Source organism: Meriones unguiculatus, chromosome 12 (genome assembly GCF_030254825.1).
Source record: "Meriones unguiculatus strain TT.TT164.6M chromosome 12, Bangor_MerUng_6.1, whole genome shotgun sequence".
NCBI lineage: Eukaryota > Metazoa > Chordata > Mammalia > Rodentia > Muridae > Meriones > Meriones unguiculatus.
The window spans coordinates 59,283,269-59,302,105 of NC_083360.1; positions in this window are offsets into that span (position 1 = coordinate 59,283,269).

Here is an 18,837-nt window from a genome sequence, read left to right on the forward strand (position 1 = left end):
TCCTTAGCCCCTTTCAGGACCTGGAATTACCCAGATCAAGGGAGATTGAAAAAACCCCACCGAGGAAGGGAGTTTATTATTATAGATGGAGAGCAAATAATTAGCTATCTAGAGATGACCAACTTCAACCTTATCCAGCAGAGCCCCACAAAACCCAAAGAAGCTAAGTAGCAAGAAGGGCCTGAGGGAGGCTGCCGAAACGTCATTCAGAAAGGGGGATAGAACAGACAAAAGAAGTGGCTCAAGAGACAGAATTGGATAGGAAGGAAATGGGATGGGGAGGGAAACAACAGTGGGGATCAGATGTGGGGAAAGGGAGGCAGAAGGTGAGTGAGCTAGAAGAGAGAAGGGAAACTGAGTGAGGAGCATCTTTGTGACAAACTGGAGGCCTTCATCACCGTAGGCTCCTGGGAGATTACAGGTGCAATTCTAGCTGAGACTCCTAGCTGGAGGGGACGTGAAGACTGATATGACCACCTTCTAACCTGGAAGGACTCTTGGCGAAAGGAGAGGAACAACAACCCACCCACAAAACCTTTGATCCAAAAATTACCCTGCCTACAAGAACTGCAGGGCTAAAGAAGGAACAGAGATTGGGAGAATGTCCAACCAATAACTGGCCCAAACTGAAGCCCACCCTATGGGAGAGAGCTAACCCCTGACACTAATAATGATGCTCTGCTTTGTTTGCAGACAGGAGCATAGCAGGGACTCTCCTTTGGGACCCTCCACCCAGCAGCCCAGCAGCAGAATGAGAAGGATGCTGGGACCTGCAGCCAAGCGTGGGGCAGAGCTCCGGGGTCTTGTGGAAGTGCTGAGGGAAACGAGGAAAGATCAGGAGGGGCCAGGAACCCCAGAAGTAGACCAACAGAGACAAGTAACCCAAACTCACGGGGTCTTACAGAGACTGAGACACGAATTAAGGAGCATACCTGTTCTGGACCTGGGCTCCCTGACTTGGGAGTGGAGGAGGGGCTGTTTCTAACATGGACTCTATTGCCTGCTTTTGGATCACTTCCCACTGGCAAGGCTGCCTTGACTGGCCTTAATGGATGAGGATAAACTGAGTACTGATGTAACTTGATGAGCTGGGGCAGAGTGACGCAGGACACTTTTTTTTCTGAAGGAAGGGGGGTACTGGTAGGAGATGAGGGAGGTATCTGCCCTTGAGATGTAAGGTAAATAAACTTAAATAAAAATAATATTTCTTCGTGGACATGTCTAGGATGCACTTATTTTTGACTTAGGCAAATAATAGAAGTGTTTTATGCCTCAACATTCATCTTTGAAACCTAGGTAATTTTATTCATATCACATCTTCCTGAGAAGATTAAATGGTACCTGAAAAAAGAACTGAGATATATGTACAATTAACAAACCACTACAACACACCCTTTGAAGAGGAAAATGTCTTTCAATATACCCTCCCTTACTTCTCAGTAAACAAGAGACTGAGTAATGGAAAGTTATGTCCACTATTGCTTTATTTGAAATTAGGATGTAGTACTGTTAGAAGTAATAGTATGGAGTTTAGGAAATCAAAAGTAAAAAATTCTAAAACATTTCTGATAGGAGAGGCCAGTTATTCCTTGCACTGTAAGTGTGTTTATTTGCATTCTTCCCGTTTCAAATAATGTATTAGTTTTCATAGTAGCACAATTCTGATAAAAATAGAAGGGCCAATTAGCACCACAGAGATCCAATCTACACAGGGTTATACTGAATTTAATTAATTGCAAACTTTTTGATATGTATAAAAATTAATCACCTCTAAAACATTCGAAGTAAAGTTTTACGCTTTGTACATTCAACTGAAAGGCAACTTGGTAAAATGACTAATGTTAATATTGTTTTCCCAGAGAAATAAGACCTCTCTCTGGAGTGATAACATCTTCACTTCCCCAGTTAACAAACATGAATGATGTCCCAACACTTGGCAGAAGACTGTGATAGATATGTGACAGCTGCTTCTTTCACTGACAATGTAAATAATGTCATGATATCGCATATGTTACCATAAAATACTAGGGATGTGTGAAATAAAAATTACAGGCAAAGTGTAAGTTTCTCAACCATTTTTCTCTACAGAAAAACAAAAACATTTCTAATTATGTATGCTCTCCAACATAAAAATCCTGATCCTTAAGTTTTACTAATTATAACTATATTTATAATTATAATTATAACTTTTGGATACTGTTGCTGTCACTTTATCTATAATAAATGCAATTTTATCATAGAAGATGGCATTTTTTTTCTTAGTTATGGTCAGCCTGGTATTTCTGTAAAGCCAATTAATTAAATGACTTAACAAAATGAAAATATAATATGCTCATGAAAAGTCTATATGAGGTGAGGAGGCAGTGATTTAAAGTAGTATTACCTTTCATTTTCTCAGTGTTGTATCAGAGTTCTCAAGTTGGCCTTGCCTGACATGTACAAGAATTTTATACAGGCAGCATAAAACTGAACATTAAGCACTTTCTTCAAAATGTACCTTATTTCCATTTGCCATGCTGGTGAGAACTACTAGAGCCCCATGGAAAAGACGGGTTCAGTGAAGTGTATGAATCTCAAATTAGATCAAATAACTCCATTAGCAGCTTTAATTCAAGGCACTGAATTTATTAATACATAGTTTACCAAATATAAATTCAAAAAACTTATCTAATAATTAAACTATTAGTGATTAATGTTTTAAACATATGGCCCAATCATGTAGCCGGGGTTGGACAGGAGTTCTCCATGTGGCTTCAAACTCAGAGATATTCCTGCTTCTTTCTTCTGAGTGCTGGGATTAAAAGTGTACACCATCATACCTGACTCCAATTGCTTTTTAAGGTTTTTTTTTTCAGACTGTATTCATTAAAATCTGTCTGAAAAGTAGATAATTGAATTTTTAGAGTTCCATCAAGCACTAACATAAATTACTGTTTGCCAAACAACATAACACATATTTAAGGTGTGATTAACTTATAGGAGACCTAGGTATCCTTGAATTCTTCATGTACCTCATTTTTACCTGACTCTTAGCAATACACTTCAACCTCATGTGCTCAGTTTTAAAATATCCCAACTGAGCAGGGCACTGGAGGGACATACCTTAAATCTGAGCACTTGGGAGGCAGAGGGAGGTGAATCGCTGTGAGTCTGAGGATAGCTTGGTCTACAAAGTGAGTTCCCTGTCATGAAAGGGAAAAACAAACAAACAAAACAAAACAAAAACAAACACTATCAACTGTACAGCACTATTAATTCAATATACGATCGATTTATTATGACTATCAACCTACTGATTAAATCATGTATTCTTTCTATTAAATTTTTAAAATTTTATTTTATTATATTTTATAGTTTATTTACTTTGTATCTCCATTGTAGCCCCTCCCGCATCTTTGCTAGGTCCCACTCTCCCTTCCTCTTCCCCCATAACCTTCTCCCCTAGTTCACCGAAAAGGGGATTCCTCTTCACCTACTAAATGTCTTGTGATGTAATGTTAACACGTTTGACTAGTGTTAGCTATTTATTTCTTATCCCTTGTCTAAACTTTTTCACTTATTCATGAATGTTAGAAAAGGATGAATGCAGGACAAACTCATCCAAAACTTATTGGATAATTATTTTTTCATTTTTTATTAATTACACTTTATTCATTTTGTATCCCCCCATAAGCCCCTCCCTCCCAGTCCCACCCTCTCCTTTCTGCATGCATGCCCCTCCCCAAGTCCACTGATAGGGGAGGTTCTCCTCTCTTTTCTGATCTTAGTCTATCAGTTCTCATCAAAAGTGGCTGCATTGTTCTCTTCTGTGGCCTGGTAAGGCTGCTCCCCACTCAGAGGGAGGTGATCAAAGAGCAGGCCAATCAGATTATGTCAGAGGCAGTCCCTCTTCCCATTACTATGTAACCCACTTGGACACTGAACTGCCATGGGGTACATCTGTGCAGGGGTTCTAGGTTATCTCCATGAATACTCCTTGGTTGGAGTATGAATCTCTTGGAAATTCCCTGTGTTCAAATTTTCTTGTTCTGTTGCTCTCCTTGTGGAGACCCTGTCCTCTCCAGCTCTTACTATTTCCCACTCCTTACATAAAATTCCATTCACTCTGCCCATCAGTTAGACATCAGGCTCAGCATCTGCTTTGATAGTCTGCAGGGCAGAGGCTTTCAGAGGCCCTCTGTGCTAGGTTCCTAGTTTGTTTCCTGTTTTCTTCTTCTGGCTTTCAGAGGCCCTCTGTAGCAGGTTCCTAGGTTGCTTCCTGTTTTCTTCTTCTTCTGATGTCCATCCTCTTTGCCTTTCAGGATGGGGATTGAGCATTTTAGTTAGGGTACTCTCTCTTGCTTAGTTGCTTTAGATGCACAGATTTTAGTGGGTTTATTCTATGTTTTATGTTTATATGAGTGAGTATATACCATGTGTGTCTTTTTGCTTCTGGGACAACTCACTCAGGATGATCCTTTCCAGGTCCCACCATTTACCTGCAAATTTCATGATTTACTTATTTTTCATTGCTGAGTAATATTCCATTGTATAGATATACCACAATTTCTGCATCCATTCTTCAGTTGAGGGGCATTTGGGTTGTTTCCAACTTCTGGCTATTACAAATAAAGCTGCAACAAACATGGTTGAGCAAATGTCCTTTTTGTGTACTTGAGCCTCTTTTGGATATATGCCTAGGAGTGGTATGGCTGGATCTTGAGGAAGCAGTATTCCTAGTTGTCTGAGAAAGCGCCAGATTGATTTCCAGAGTGGTTGTACAAGTTTACATTCCCACCAGCAGTGGATAAGGGTTCCCCTTTCTCCACAACCTCTCCAGCATGTGTTGTCACTTGAGTTTTTGATCTTGGCCATTCTCATGTGTATAAGGTGAAATTTCAGGGTTGTTTTGATTTGCATTTCCCTAATGACTGGTGAGATTGCGCATTTCTTTAAGTGTTTCTCTGCCATTCGATATTCCTCTACAGAGAATTCTCTGTTTAGCTCTGTTCCCTATTTTTTAAGTGGATTACTTGGTTTGCTGCTTTTCATCTTCTTTAGTTCTTTATATATACTGGATATGAGTCCTCTGTCAAATAAAGGGTTGGTGAAGATTCTTTCCCAATCTGTAGGCAATTACTTTGTTTTGGTGTCCTTTGCTTTACAGAAGCTTTTCAGTTTCATGAGGTCCCATTTATTGATTGTTGCTCTTAGCCTGTGCTCTTGGTGTTCTGTTCAGGAAGTTGTCTCCTGTGGCAATGAGTTCAAGGCTCTTCCCCACTTTTTCTTCTAAGCGGTTTACTGTGTCTGGTTTTATGTTGAGGTCTTTGATCCATTTGGACTTCAGTTTTGTGCATGGTGATAAGTATGGATCTATTTGCTTTTTCTTACATGTAGATATCCAATTAGACCAGCCTCATTTGTTGAAGATGCTATCTTTTTTCCATTGTATGGTTTTGGCGTCTTTGTCAAAGATCCGGTGTCCATAAGTGTGTGGGCTTATTTCTGGGTCCTCTGTTCGGTTTCATTGATCCACCATTCTGTTTCTATGCAAGTACGGTGCAGTTTATAAAACAGTTGCTCTATAGCACAACTTAAGGTCAGGGATGGAGATACTTCCAGAAGATCTTTTATTGTAGAGGATTGTCTTAGCAATTCTGGGTTTCTTATTAATCCATAAGAAGTTGATAATTTTTCTTTCCAGGTTTATAAAGAATTGTGTTGGTAATTTGATGGGAATTGCATTGAATCTGTAGATTGCTTTTGGTAAGATGGACATTTTTACTATGTTAATCCTGCCAAACAATGAGCATGGGAGATATTTCTATCTTCTGATATCTTCTTCTAATTCTTTCTTCAGAGACTTGAAATTTTTTTCAAGTCTTTGACTTCCCTGGTTAGGGTTACTCCTAGGTACCTTATGTCATTTCTGGCTATTGTGAAGGGTGTTGTTTTCCTACTTTCTTTCTCAGCCCTTTTGTCTTTTGTATACAGGAGGGCTACTGATTTTTTTGAGTTAATTTTGTATCCGGCCATTTTGCTGAAGGTGTTTATCAGCTGTAAGAGTTCCCTGGTAGAATTTTGGGGGTCACTCACGTATACTGTCATATCATCTGCAAATAGTGATACTTTGACTTCTTACTTTCCAATTTGTATCCCCTTGATCTCCTTCAACTGTCTTATTGCTCTAGCAAGGACTTCTAGAACTATGTTGAAGAGATATGGAGAGAGTGGGTAGCCTTGTCTTGTTCCTGATTTCAGTGGGATTGCTTGAAGTTTCTTTCCGTTCACTTTGATGTTGGCTATAGGCTTGCTGTATATCAACTTTACTATGTTTAGATATGTGCCTTGTATCCCTGATCTCTCCAATACTTCAAACATGAATGGATGTTGGATTTTGTCAAATGCTTTTTCAGCATCTAGGGATTTTATCATGTGTTTTTTTCTTTTCGTTTGTTAATATGGTGGATCACATTGATAGATTTCTGTATATTGAACCACCCCTGCATACCTGGGATGAAGCCTACTTGGTCATGGTGGATGATATCTTTGATGTGTTCATGTATTTGGTTTGCAAGTGTTTTGTTGAGTATTTTTGCATCAATGTTCATGAGGGAGATTGGCCTGAGGTTCTCTTTTTTTGTTGGGTCTTTGTGAGGTTTAGGTACCAAGGTGACTGTGGCTTCATAGAATGAGTTTGGTAATGTCTGGTAGAATTCTGCACCAAAATCATCAGGTCCTGGGCTTTTTTTGGATGGGAGACTTTCGATGACTGCTTCTATTTCCTTGGGGGATATAGGACTATTTAATTGATTTACCTGGTCCTGATTTAGATTTGGTAAGTGAAATCGATCAAGAAAATTGTCCATTTCATTTAGATTTTCAAATTTTGTGGCATATAGACTTTTGAAGTAAGTCCTAATGCTTGTTTGGATTTCCTCATTGACTGTAGTTATGTCCCCCTTTTCATTTCTGATTTTGTTGATTTGGATGGTGTCTCTCTGCCTTTTAGTTAGCTTGGCTAAGGGTTTGTCTATCTTGTTCATCTTCTCAAAGAACCAGCTCTTGGTTTCACTGATTCTTTGAATTTTTTTATTTGTTTCTAATTGATTTATTTCAGCCCTGAGTTTGATTATTTCCAGCCATCTACTCCTTTTTGGTGTGTCTGCTTCTTCTTTTTCTAAGTTTTTTTAAGTGGGCCATTAAGTTGCTTGAATGAGCTGTCTCAAATTTCTTCTTGAAGGCACTTAGTGCTATGAACTTTCCTCTTAGCATTGCTTTCATTGTGTCCCACAAGTTTGGGTGTGTTGTGTCTTCATTTTCATTGAGTTCTAGGAAGACTTTAATTTCTTTATTTCTTCCTTGATCCAGCTGTCATTTAGTAACAAGTTGTTCAGTTTCCATGTGTGTGTAGGCTTTTTGCTATTTCTGTTGTTGTTGAAGTCCAACTTTATTCCATGGTGATCAGACAGGATACAAAGGATTATTTCAATCTTCTTGTATCAGTTGAGGCTTGCTTTGTGACCAACTATGTGGTCTATTTTGGAGAAGGTTCCATGAGGTGCTGAGAAGAAGGTAAATTCTTTTGTGTTTGGGTGAAAGGTTCTGTAAATGTCGGTTAGGTCCATTTGATTCATGACCTCTGTCAGAGATATTGTTTCTTTGTTTAATTTCTGTTTTTTTGATCTGTCCTTTGTTGAGAGTGGGGTGTTGAAGTCTCCCACTATTAGTGTGTGGGGATCTATGGTATGGTTTAAGTTTTATTAATGTTTCTTTCACAAATGTGGGTACCCTTGTATTTGGGGCATAGATATTCAGGATTGTGATGTCTTCTTGGTGGAATTTTCCCTTGATGAGTATGAAGTGTCCTTCCCCATCTCTTTTGATTAATTTTGGTTGAAAGTCTATTTTATCAGATAGTAGAATGGCTACGCCTGCCTGCTTCTTGCATCCATTTGTTTGAAAGCCATCTTCCATCCCTTTACCCTCAGGTAATATCTATCTTTGTGACTTAGGTGTGTTTCTTGTATACAACAGATTTCTGGGTTTTGTTTACGCATCCATTCTGTTAGTCTGTGTCTTTTTATTGGAGAATTAAGTCCATTGATGTTGAGAGAGATTAATGACCAGTGGCTGTTAGATCCTTTGAATTTGATGTTGTTTGTGGTCATACCGTTGTGTGCTTGGTTGCTTTTTGTTTTACTGTAGTGAGGTTATTTATTTCCTGTGTTTTCTTGAATGTAGCTAGTTTTCTTGGATTGTATTTTCCCTTCTAGTGTCTTCTGTAATGCTGGATTTGTTTGTAGGTATTGTTGAAATTTGTTTTTGTCATTGAATATCTTCTTTTCTCCATCTATGAGGACTGAGAGTTTTGCGGGGTATAGTAGCTGGGACTCACATCTGTGTTCTCTTAGGGTCTGCCTGATATCCGTCCAGGCCCTTCTGGCTTTCATAGTCTCTGTTGAAAAGTCAGGTGTGATTCTAATGGGTTTGCCATTATATGTGACTTGGCCTTTTTCCCTTGCAGCTTTTAGTATTTTTTCTTTGTTCTGTATACTTACGGTTTTGATTATTATGTGTGGAAGGATTTTCTTTTCTGGTCTAATTTATTGAGTGTTCTGTAGGCTCTTGTATTCTTATTGGCCTTTCCTTTAAGTTGGGGAAATTTTCTTCAATGATTTTGTTGAAAATATTTTCTGGGCCTTGGTGCAGGGAATCTTCTTTTTCCGCTATTCTTATTATTCTTAGGTTTTGTCTTTTTATGTTGTCTTGAATTTCTTGGATGGTCTGTGTCAGGAATTTTTTAGATTTAACATTTTCTTTGACAGATACGTCTATTTCATCCATTGTATCTTCCACACCTGAGATTCTTTCTTCCATTTCTTGTAGCCTATTGGTTATGCTAACCTCTGTGGTTCCTGCTTTCTTCCCTAAGTTCTTTCTCTCCACAATTTCTTCCATTTGTGTTTTTTTTTTTAATTTTTCCCATTCTATCTTCAGGTGTTGAGCCATTTTGTTGGTTTCCTTTACCTGTCTGACTGTATTTTCATGTTTTTCCATCAATTCCTTCAGCTGTTTGTTTGAATAATCCTCTGTTTCTTTTATTTCATTCAGTGATTTAAGCATTTCCTTTCTAAAGGCCACAAACTGTTTGGCTACAGCTTCCTCTATTTCTGTTCGTACTTGATTTGTTTCCTCTGTTATCTTCTTCATGAGCATAGATGTTAGGTCATCTTCTTGAAATTCAATTATGCTGGGGTGTTTAAGGCTATTTGCCCCTGGATAACTGGGTTCTGGAGATGCCATAATTCTCTGGCTTTTGTTGGTTGAACTTTTACGCTGTTCTCTACCCATTGCACTACCTCAGGTGTTTGAAGTTGGTTTCTGGTTGTTCCTGGACTCCTGTGGTGAAGAGAATCCCTTTGGCAGGAAGATGGTTTTTCCTGAAGGAAGACTTCTCAGCTTTTTGGGTATAGTCACTGGATGTCTGGTGTTTTTCAGGAGTTGCTACAGCTCACCTCAGGCATAGAGACCTGGGTGGTAGATGTGATCCTGATTAGTCAATAGGGCTCTCCTCTTACTGGGAGAAGTCCTGGAGACAGCTGCCCTCCTTCTGGGTTTCTTGCTGTAAATTTAGTGATCAACTGCTGTAACCTGTGTGTCCCATGGTTTGGTCGCTTTTGTTAGGGATAACTGGTTGCCCCTTGGAGCAGTATCTGGGAGTTGAACCCTGAGGGGTTCCCAGTCTTTTGTAGGTCTGAGGTTGGGGCTCTGTGCCCCAGAATCCAAGAGGTAATCTGTGGCAGGTGAGTACTGCTCTCCTGGTAACAGCAGCCTATCTGGGGCACAGCAGTTCCCTGGGTTGGGCCAGTCTTTGGGACCTTTTCCGGGGATATACTGGGTTGTCTAAGCCCGTCCCCTTTGCTTTGTTCCTTGTTCCTTGTGAGGGTTTCTCCAGACAGTGACTCTAAGACTCTGGTGTCTTGGGGCACACAGTTCTGTCTGTAAGGAGTAGTTGGTACAAAGTAGGCCTCTGGGCTGGCGGAGAGTGCACCCGCCTGCTAGTCTATAGGAGCTGGGTTCCCAATAACTCTGTGCTCCCTGCTTGGGCCCGGATCTGTGATGGCTGTGCATACTTGCCTCTTTGCGATCTGCAGTCTGCAAGACTTTTCCCAGGCAAAGCCAGGTGACCCAAGCAGCACGGTTTCTTCCTTCCCTGTGGGGCCCTCTCCAGACAGGGATTTCCTATTGCACTGGGGTGCACAGCTTGTCTGTACTGGTGAGCTGGGCGCGCAGCCTTTCTCCAAGCGCGGGAGCTCAGTTGTGATGGCAGCTGGTACCCACGGTCTGCGAGACCTTCCAGGGAAAGACTGGGTGACCCATGATCAGACTGGCAACTTTCCTTCCCCATGGGATTTTCTTGCAACTGGGACTCCCAGTCTCTGGCACCCTTCTGGCCACCGATCAGCCTGGGAAAGTGATCGGGACAAGCAGGCATTCGGCTCCAGCTCATGAGACCCAATGCTCGAGTTACCCCGGATTTCTTCCGGGTTCTGGCTGGGCAGCCCGAGAGGACCTGACCGATTCCCATGCCGTGGGAGCCTCCCCTCACCTGGGAAACACAATCACTGTAGTTTTAGGGCCCAGAGTTCAGTCTCCTGGTCACTGCACGGAGAGTGCTGCCACACCTCTCAGACACAATGCTCTCCTGGTGCTGCCATCTTGGCTCCCCCCTTATTGGATAAATTTAAAGCAAATTTATTTAATTCTTTTAAATCTTTTAAATGAAGGAATGAATGTTTTCATGTTCTAAACTTGCATTGAAAATGAGTTAACATAATTTTTTAGATAATATTTTTAAGATCATCCTGAGTGAAGTAACACAGAAGCAGAAAGACATACATGATATATACTCACTTAAAAGTGGTTATTACCTTCATGACTAAGGATGTTGAACATTTGGAGCTCCACAATGAATGCAATGGAACCGAAAAAAACAACAAACAAAAAAAAGTGGGCACAGGGGTCTTTTCTGAGACTGATAATCAAGGACCACACATGGTGATAATCTAGAACCCCTGCCGTGATGTAGCCCATGGCAGCTCAGTCTGCAAGTGAATTCCCTAGTAATGGGAACAGGGGCTATCTCTGATATGAACTCAGTGGCTGGCTCTTTGATCACCTCCCCCTGAGTGAGGGAAGCCTTGCCAGGCCACAGAGAAATACAATGCAGCCAGTCCTGATGAGACTTGATAGGCTAGAGTCAGATGAAATGGGAGGAGGACATCCCCTCTCATTGAACTTCGGAAGGGGCATGAGAGAGGAAGAGAGAGGGAGGGCAGGATGAGGGAGGGGAAGAGGAAGTGGAAGAAGGAGGAGGCTACAGGTTGGATAAAAAGTGAATAAATTGTAATAAATAAAAAAATTAAGTCATTATTAGGCTTATACTATAGAATAATCATACTAAAATATTTAGTCCTAAAGAATCTAAACATCAAAGAGAACCCTAGGGAAGATGCTTAATCATCATTTAGAAGGGCAAACAGGAAGTAGAAGACAAGGAACAGGAGATAAACCTTCCACTGGGGGCCTCTGAAAAACTCTACCCATCAGGATATCAAAGAAGACACTGAGACTCATAGCCAAACTTTGGGCAGAGTGAAGAAAACCTTATGGAAGAAGAGGGAAATAGAAAGACCTGGAGGGGACAGGAACTCCACAGAGAATGATACTCCAACCAAGAACCATACAAGGAGAGGATGTAGGACCACTGCTCAGTTTCCAAGTAAGGAGGTAGGGGTGGTCTCCAACATGAACTCAATGGCTGACTCTTGCAGCCAGCCCTGATGAGACTTGATAAACTAGGATCAGATAGAAGGGGAGGAGGTCCTCCTATATCAGGGAGGTACATGGGTGGAGAAGAAGGAGGGTTTATTGGGACTGGGAGGATATGGAGGGGTTTACAGCTGGGATACAAAGTGAATAAATTGTAATAAATAATAAATAAATAATAAACTATGTAAAATATTTTTTCACAATTTATTCATTATATAGCCTGATTGAAACCCCCTCCTTAAACTTCTTATGGTATCACCCTCCCTCCTCTCCCTTATCCCCTTCCCCTAGTCTACTGAAAGGGAGTTCTTCTCTGCTTTCTGCCCATAGCTTATCAAGTTTCATCAGGATTGCCTGGATCCTCTCCTTCTGTGGACTGGCAAGACCACATGGCCAGGGCAAGTGGTCAAAAAGCAGGCAACCGATTTCATGATAAGGGGTGACAGCTGTTCCTTTTACTCGGGTACCCACATGGAGACTGAGTTGCCTATGGGCAACATCTGAGCAGGGGGTTTAGGTCTTCTCCATGCATGGTCCTTGGTTGTTGCATCAATTTCTTCAGGAACTCCTGAGCTCAGGTTTTTAAGCTTTGTTGGTCTCCTTGTGGGGCTCTTGTCCCTCACTGTCTTTCTATCACCCCTTCTTCCATTAGACTGCCCAAAGTTTGACCCTGAGTCTCAGTATCTGTTTCCATCCCCTGTTGGTTGGAACTATTCAAAGGACCCTCTATAGTAGGCTCCCATCCTGTTTCCTCTCTTCCACTGCCTCTGGTGTCTATCATGTTTGTATTCTAAATGAGATTTAAGCATCCTGCCTAGGGTCTTTCTTAGTGTTTAGCTTCTTTAGGTCTGTAGATTTTATTTTGGCTATCCTATATTATATGGCTGATATCTGCTTATAAGTGAATGTATACCATGCCTGTCTTTGTTTGTTTCTGGGTTACCTCACTCAGGATGATCTTTTCTAGTGTCATCCACTTTGCCTGAACATTTCATGATTTCTTTGTTCTTAGTAGCTGAGTATTATTCCATTGTGTAAATGGACTACAATTTGTGCATTGACTCCACCATTGCAGGATATCTAAATTGTTATCAGATTCTAGCTATTACAAACAAAGATACTATGAACATAGCTGAGCAAATGTCCTTGTTGAATGGTGGGCATCTTTTGGGTATATATACCTAAGAGTGCAACCCTACATCCGATAGAGGACTGGTATCAAGAATATATGAAGAACTCAAGAAATTGGACACCAACAAATCAAATAATCCAATTAAAAAAATGGAGCTAAGCAGAGAATTCTCAACAAAGGAATATCAAATGGCAGAGAAACACTTAAAGAAATGTTCAAAATCCTTAGTTATCAGGGAAATGCAAATCAAAACAACTCTGACATTCCATCTTTTTAATTTTTATTTTATTTTTTATTAATTACACTTTATTCACTTTGTATCCCCCCCATAAATCTCTTCCTCCTTCCTTCCTAACCCCACCTTCCTTCCCCTTTCTCCACACATGCCTCTCCCCAAGTCCACTGATACAGGAGGTCTTCCTCTCCTTCCTTCTGATCCTAATCTATCAGACCTCATCAGGAGTGGCTGCATTGTCTTCCTCTGTGGCCTGGTAAGGCTGCTCCCCCATTAGGGTGATCAAAGAGCAGGCCAATCAGTTCATTTCAGAGGCAGTCCCTGTTCCGATTACTATAGAACCCACTTGGACACTGAACTGCCATGGGCTACATTTGTGAGGGGTTCTAGGTTATCTCCATGCATAGAACTTGGTTGGAGTAGAGTCTCAAGACCCCTGTGCTCAGATTTCATGGAATTTACAGATAAATGGTGGGACCTGGAAAAGATCATCCTGAGTGAGCTATCCCAGAAGCTATCGTTTGTCATAAGGTGTAATAACAAGGTTGTGGTTACCTTATGTTAAACCAGCTAACTCAAGATACACATGTATATATTTGCAACAGCAATCTTTCATAGTAACAGACATAATAATGAATGGTTCCTGGAAGATGTGGAACAAGAAAGCAAAGATAATACTATTATCCTTGCAGGTTAGCACTGTGAGAGTTTCCTGGATTCCATACAGAGAGGAATACAAGGTAGGGTTTGGTGCATGATTTAAGGAAAGGAAACAGAACCCATAATCCAGCAAAGTCAAATGTCTAGGCCCTAGGAAGAATCCTGAAAAAAAGAAATGAACATAAAGGTCCCTGGAGGTCAATGCACCTCAACTGAAAAATGACATTGAGAATCCACAGCCGAGGGGAAGGCATCTCAGAATGTTAGAGAATAGTGATACATGTGCCCACAGGAGCAGAAATAGCAAAAAGAGCAGAGCTAATTCTCACCATCCAGACCGGAAATGTTTGCAGAGCCTTAGGGAACATGCCCCATGGGGTATGGCCTTCTGTTTACCTAGAAGGCATAGTATTTGGAAATGTTCTAATATATCAAAAAAACACAAAGATCAGTCCTTTTAGCTGAAACTGTAGTCATAACAAAACTGAAAGTTTTCTGTTGAGTTCTTGTAACATCCTGAACCCAAAGAAATTGAATTTACTGCTCTGATTACCTCTACAAACTAATAACCCTTCCAAACACACAAAAAGGAAAGCTGGGCGCCAATGATTTAAAACCAGCACAACTATTACAGTTGTTGGAATTAGCAAGGAATATCTTGGATGGAGTTATTCATTTGACTCTATTCTGTATTTCCAAAACTTAAGAAGAGGCATGGAATATCTGTGTGTTTGTGTGTTTGTCTGTATCTGTATGTATCTGTGTTTATATATATGTGTATATGTATTTGTATCTGTGTTTGTGTGTTTATGTACAAAATCATGTCCAAATGGACCAAAAGCAACAACATAAAACCAGATACACTAAATCTAATAGATGAGAAAGTGGATAATAGCCTTGAATGAATTGTTACAGATGAAAATTTCCTGAACAAAATACCAACAGCTCAGGTACTAGTATCAACAAATGATAAATAGGACATCCTGAAGCTGAAAAGCTTCTGTAAGGCAGAAGACCCTGTTAACAGGACAAAGCATCAGCCTACAGAATGGGAAAAGATTTTCACCAACCCTACAACTGACTGGGGGCTAATGTTCAAAATATATAAAGAACTCAAGAAATTAAACACCAACAAAACAAAAAATATCCATTTAGAAAATGGAGTAGCAGCCTTACTAGGCCATAGAGGAGGACAGTGCAGCCAGTTCAGTTGAGACCTGATAAGTTAGAGTCAGATAGAAAGGGAGGAGGACCTCCCCTATCAGTGGACTTGGAGAGGGCATTAGGAGGAGAAGAGGGAGGGGTTGGGAGGGAATAAGAGACAGGGTTACATTTGGGATACAAAGTGAATAAACTATAATTAATATAAAAAATAAAAAAATGTAATTAAAAATAACTCAATTTTCCTCTAATTCTTTATGCATTTTATTTGCTTCAGACAATTAGGAATAGCACTTCTTCAAGATCCAGCTATACCACTCCTAGGCATATATCCAAAATATGCTCAAGTCAAGTATACAACAAGGACATTTGCTCAACTGTGTTTGTAGCAGCTTTATTCATAACATCCAGAAGGAGGAAACAACCCAGATGCCCCTCAGTTGAGGAATGGATACAGAAATTGTTGTACATCTACACAATGGGATACTACTCAGCAATAAAAAACAAGGAAATCATGAAATTTGCAGGCAAATGGTGGGAACTGGAAAGGATCATCCTGAGTGAGGTATCCCAGAAGCAGAGAGACACATAGAGTACATACTCACTCATAAGTGGATATTAGATATATAAGATAGGATAAACATAATAAAATGTGTACACTTAAAGAAACTAATAAAGAAGGAGGACTCTGGCTAAGATGTTCAAACCCCAATCAGGAAGAGGATGGACAAAGAGAATGGACATCAGAAGAGGGAGAAAACAGGGAACTGGACAGGAGCCTACCACAGAGGGCCTCTGAAAGGCTCTCCCTGCAGGGTATCAAAGTAGATGGTGATACTTATAGCCAAACTTTCAGCAGAGTGCAGGGAATCCTGAAAGAATTGGGAAATAGTAAGATCTGGATAGGACAGAAACTCCACAAGGAGAGCAACAGAACCAAAAAGTCTGAGTAGAGGGGTCTTTCCTGAGACTGATACTCCAACCAAGTACCATGCATGGAGATAAACTAGAATCCCTGCACAGATGTAGCCCATGGCAGTTCAGTGTCCTAGTGAGTCCCACAGTAATGGGAACAGGGACTGTCTCTGATATGAACTGATTAATCTGCTCTTTGAGCACCTCACCCTGATGGGGGAGCAGCCTTACCAGGCCACAGAGGAAGACAATGCAGCCACTCCTGATGAGACCTAACAGACTAAGATCAAAAGGAAGGAGAGGAAGACCTCCCCTATCAGTGGGCTTGGGGAGGGTCATGGGTGGAGAAGGGGGAGGGTGGGATTGGGAGAGGAGGAAGGAGGGCGTTTCAGGGGGTATGCAAAGTGAATCAACTTAATTTTTTTAAAAAGCTAAAAAAAAGCTGAATTTTCAAGAAAATCATGAAATTTTCAGGCAATTGGATGTAAGTGGAAAAGGTCATCTTGAGTGAGGTAACCCAGACCCAGAAAGACACACATGGCATGTATTCATTTATAAGCGGATTTTATTCATATTGTACAGTGAGTGTGTGAGAGCAAGTTTGTGTAATATAAAGGCATAGGACTTAGAGTAATCACAGATAATAAGTCACCGTGAGCTGTTAAGCATCTATTGCTATAAGTATAACTTAAATAGGTAATGAAAACAATAGCATGAAGTGAACTATAGACCCAGACTACTTCACAGTTGCGATTTACAGGACTACAGAAAATTTTAAGAATGGTTTTCTGTGTGAACATTCATAAACACACAATGCGTTTATATCCTGACGTAGATCAAGCATGAAGAATGAAATTTTCCTAACTGTAAAATGAATATAATTACTTACTTCAGATTGTTGCTAAATGACTTACTTTCTGGAAACTGAAATTGGGTGTGATTGTTCATGGCCACAATGCCAAGCACTCTGAAGATTGCGGTGACTGGATAATAAGTTGGATGCCAGCCTTGACTACACAGGAGACTTTTTGGTCTCCCCAAAATTATATAATTGAATTAAAATCTATGTTTCTTTGTTTAAATATGTTTATTTTATTTTATTATTATTATTGTTTTTATCAGTTACATTTTATTAACTCTGTATCCCAGCCGTGTCCCGGATGCATCCAGCAACAGTACCCAGCATCTAGTAGACATTCTGTTATTACTAAAGGCAGCATCATACACTCTCACTGATTCTCCTTTATACCATGAATACTATTTTCTTCAGAAAAAAAAACCTGTCAGCTATCTCCAACAATGTCAAATTACAGCTACAAAAGGAGGGGGGCTACAGCTGGGATACAAAGTGAATAAACTGTAATTAATGAAAATAAAATTAAAAATTAAAACATTAAAAATTAAAAAGCCAAAAATGTAATAAGGTATCCGTTTATACCGAGTCATGAATTTTAGATGTGAGAAGTGGAGACGTTTGCAGCAGGGAAGGTGAAATGCAATTACTTATAAAGTGTGTGAGCTCAGAATCCAGCTTATTCACAAGCTGTTTGGACCTTGAGACCATTGCAATGTTATTTTCCCCTCAGACTCTACTGCTTCCTGTGGTAAAAATATATATTTTTGGAATAAGTCATTAAGCTCCAAAATCACTTCATGAGTTTCGTGTATATTGTGAGAACTGGAATTCCCATCTGTTCTTGCAGGTACAAATATGGTTAAGGATGCCTGGAAATACTTGAGTGTGAGTCTATCACCTTCTCTGTTTAAGCCTTAGAAATACATATTGTGATTCTTTCATCTGTAGAGTGATGAAGACAAACCAAATTAGTTCCCTAAAAATTTTATGATATTTCTGTATGGAGCTTATGAAAATTTTCTGAATGTATAAAATTAGTAAAAAGGAATTTATATGCAAATCATTTCAATACTGTGTCTTTCTGTCAGTGCTTGATATCATCTATATATCAGTGTAAATTGCAATAAAAAGAAGTCTCATAAGATGAAAATTACTGAATTATATTATTGGAACCTTGAATTTTGGTAAGCAAGCACTTGGTATTACCAAGATCACATGGCTCTTTTCAGACAAGATTAAGGATGCAGGATATATAATTATTTCTCACTGTTATAAACTTGACCCTAAGGGTATCTCTGGTATGTATGGAGGATGAGGAATTGCTGCGATGTTACAGAGACTAAAGATGCAAACTTGTTTTATTTCTATTTTAATGTGTGACTTGATTTTATTTCACTTATAATTGTCCAGAAATATCCTTGAGAACACTGTGATAATAGAGTAACAGTGTCACAATCCCTGATATTTAACCCTTTGTGGTTAAATTCTGTAATGTGTCATTTGTACTACAGATTTGTTTCTAAATGTTTTGAGTGTTTTTGAAGATGAGAAATGAGTTAATATTAGAAAAATCAAAATCAAGGTATTAAAATTTATATAAGAATCAAAGGATAATAAATACCGTATCATTTCCAATTGGAAATGTTTACCATTAGAGGTAATATGGGAGATATTTTTTAATTCTTTATTAATTACACTTTATTCACTTTGTATCTTCCCTGTGGTTCCCTCCCGCCTCCCATCCCATTCCCTCCCTTCCTCCACCCTCTGCATGCATGCCCCTCCCCAAATCCACTGATAGGGGAGGTCTTCTTTTCCTTCCTTCTGACCCTAGTCAATTAGGTCTTATCAGGAGTGGCTGTATTGTCTTCTTCTGTGGCCTGGTAATGTTGCTACTAAAATCTGTACACCTAAAGAAGCTAATCAAGAGGGAAGACTCTTGCTAAAATGCTCAATTCCTATCCAGATAGGCAAATAAGATGGACATCAGAAGGAGAAAAGAAGGAACAAGTTAGGAGCCTGACACAGAGGATCTTGAATAAAAAATTTTAAAAAAGCCTTGAA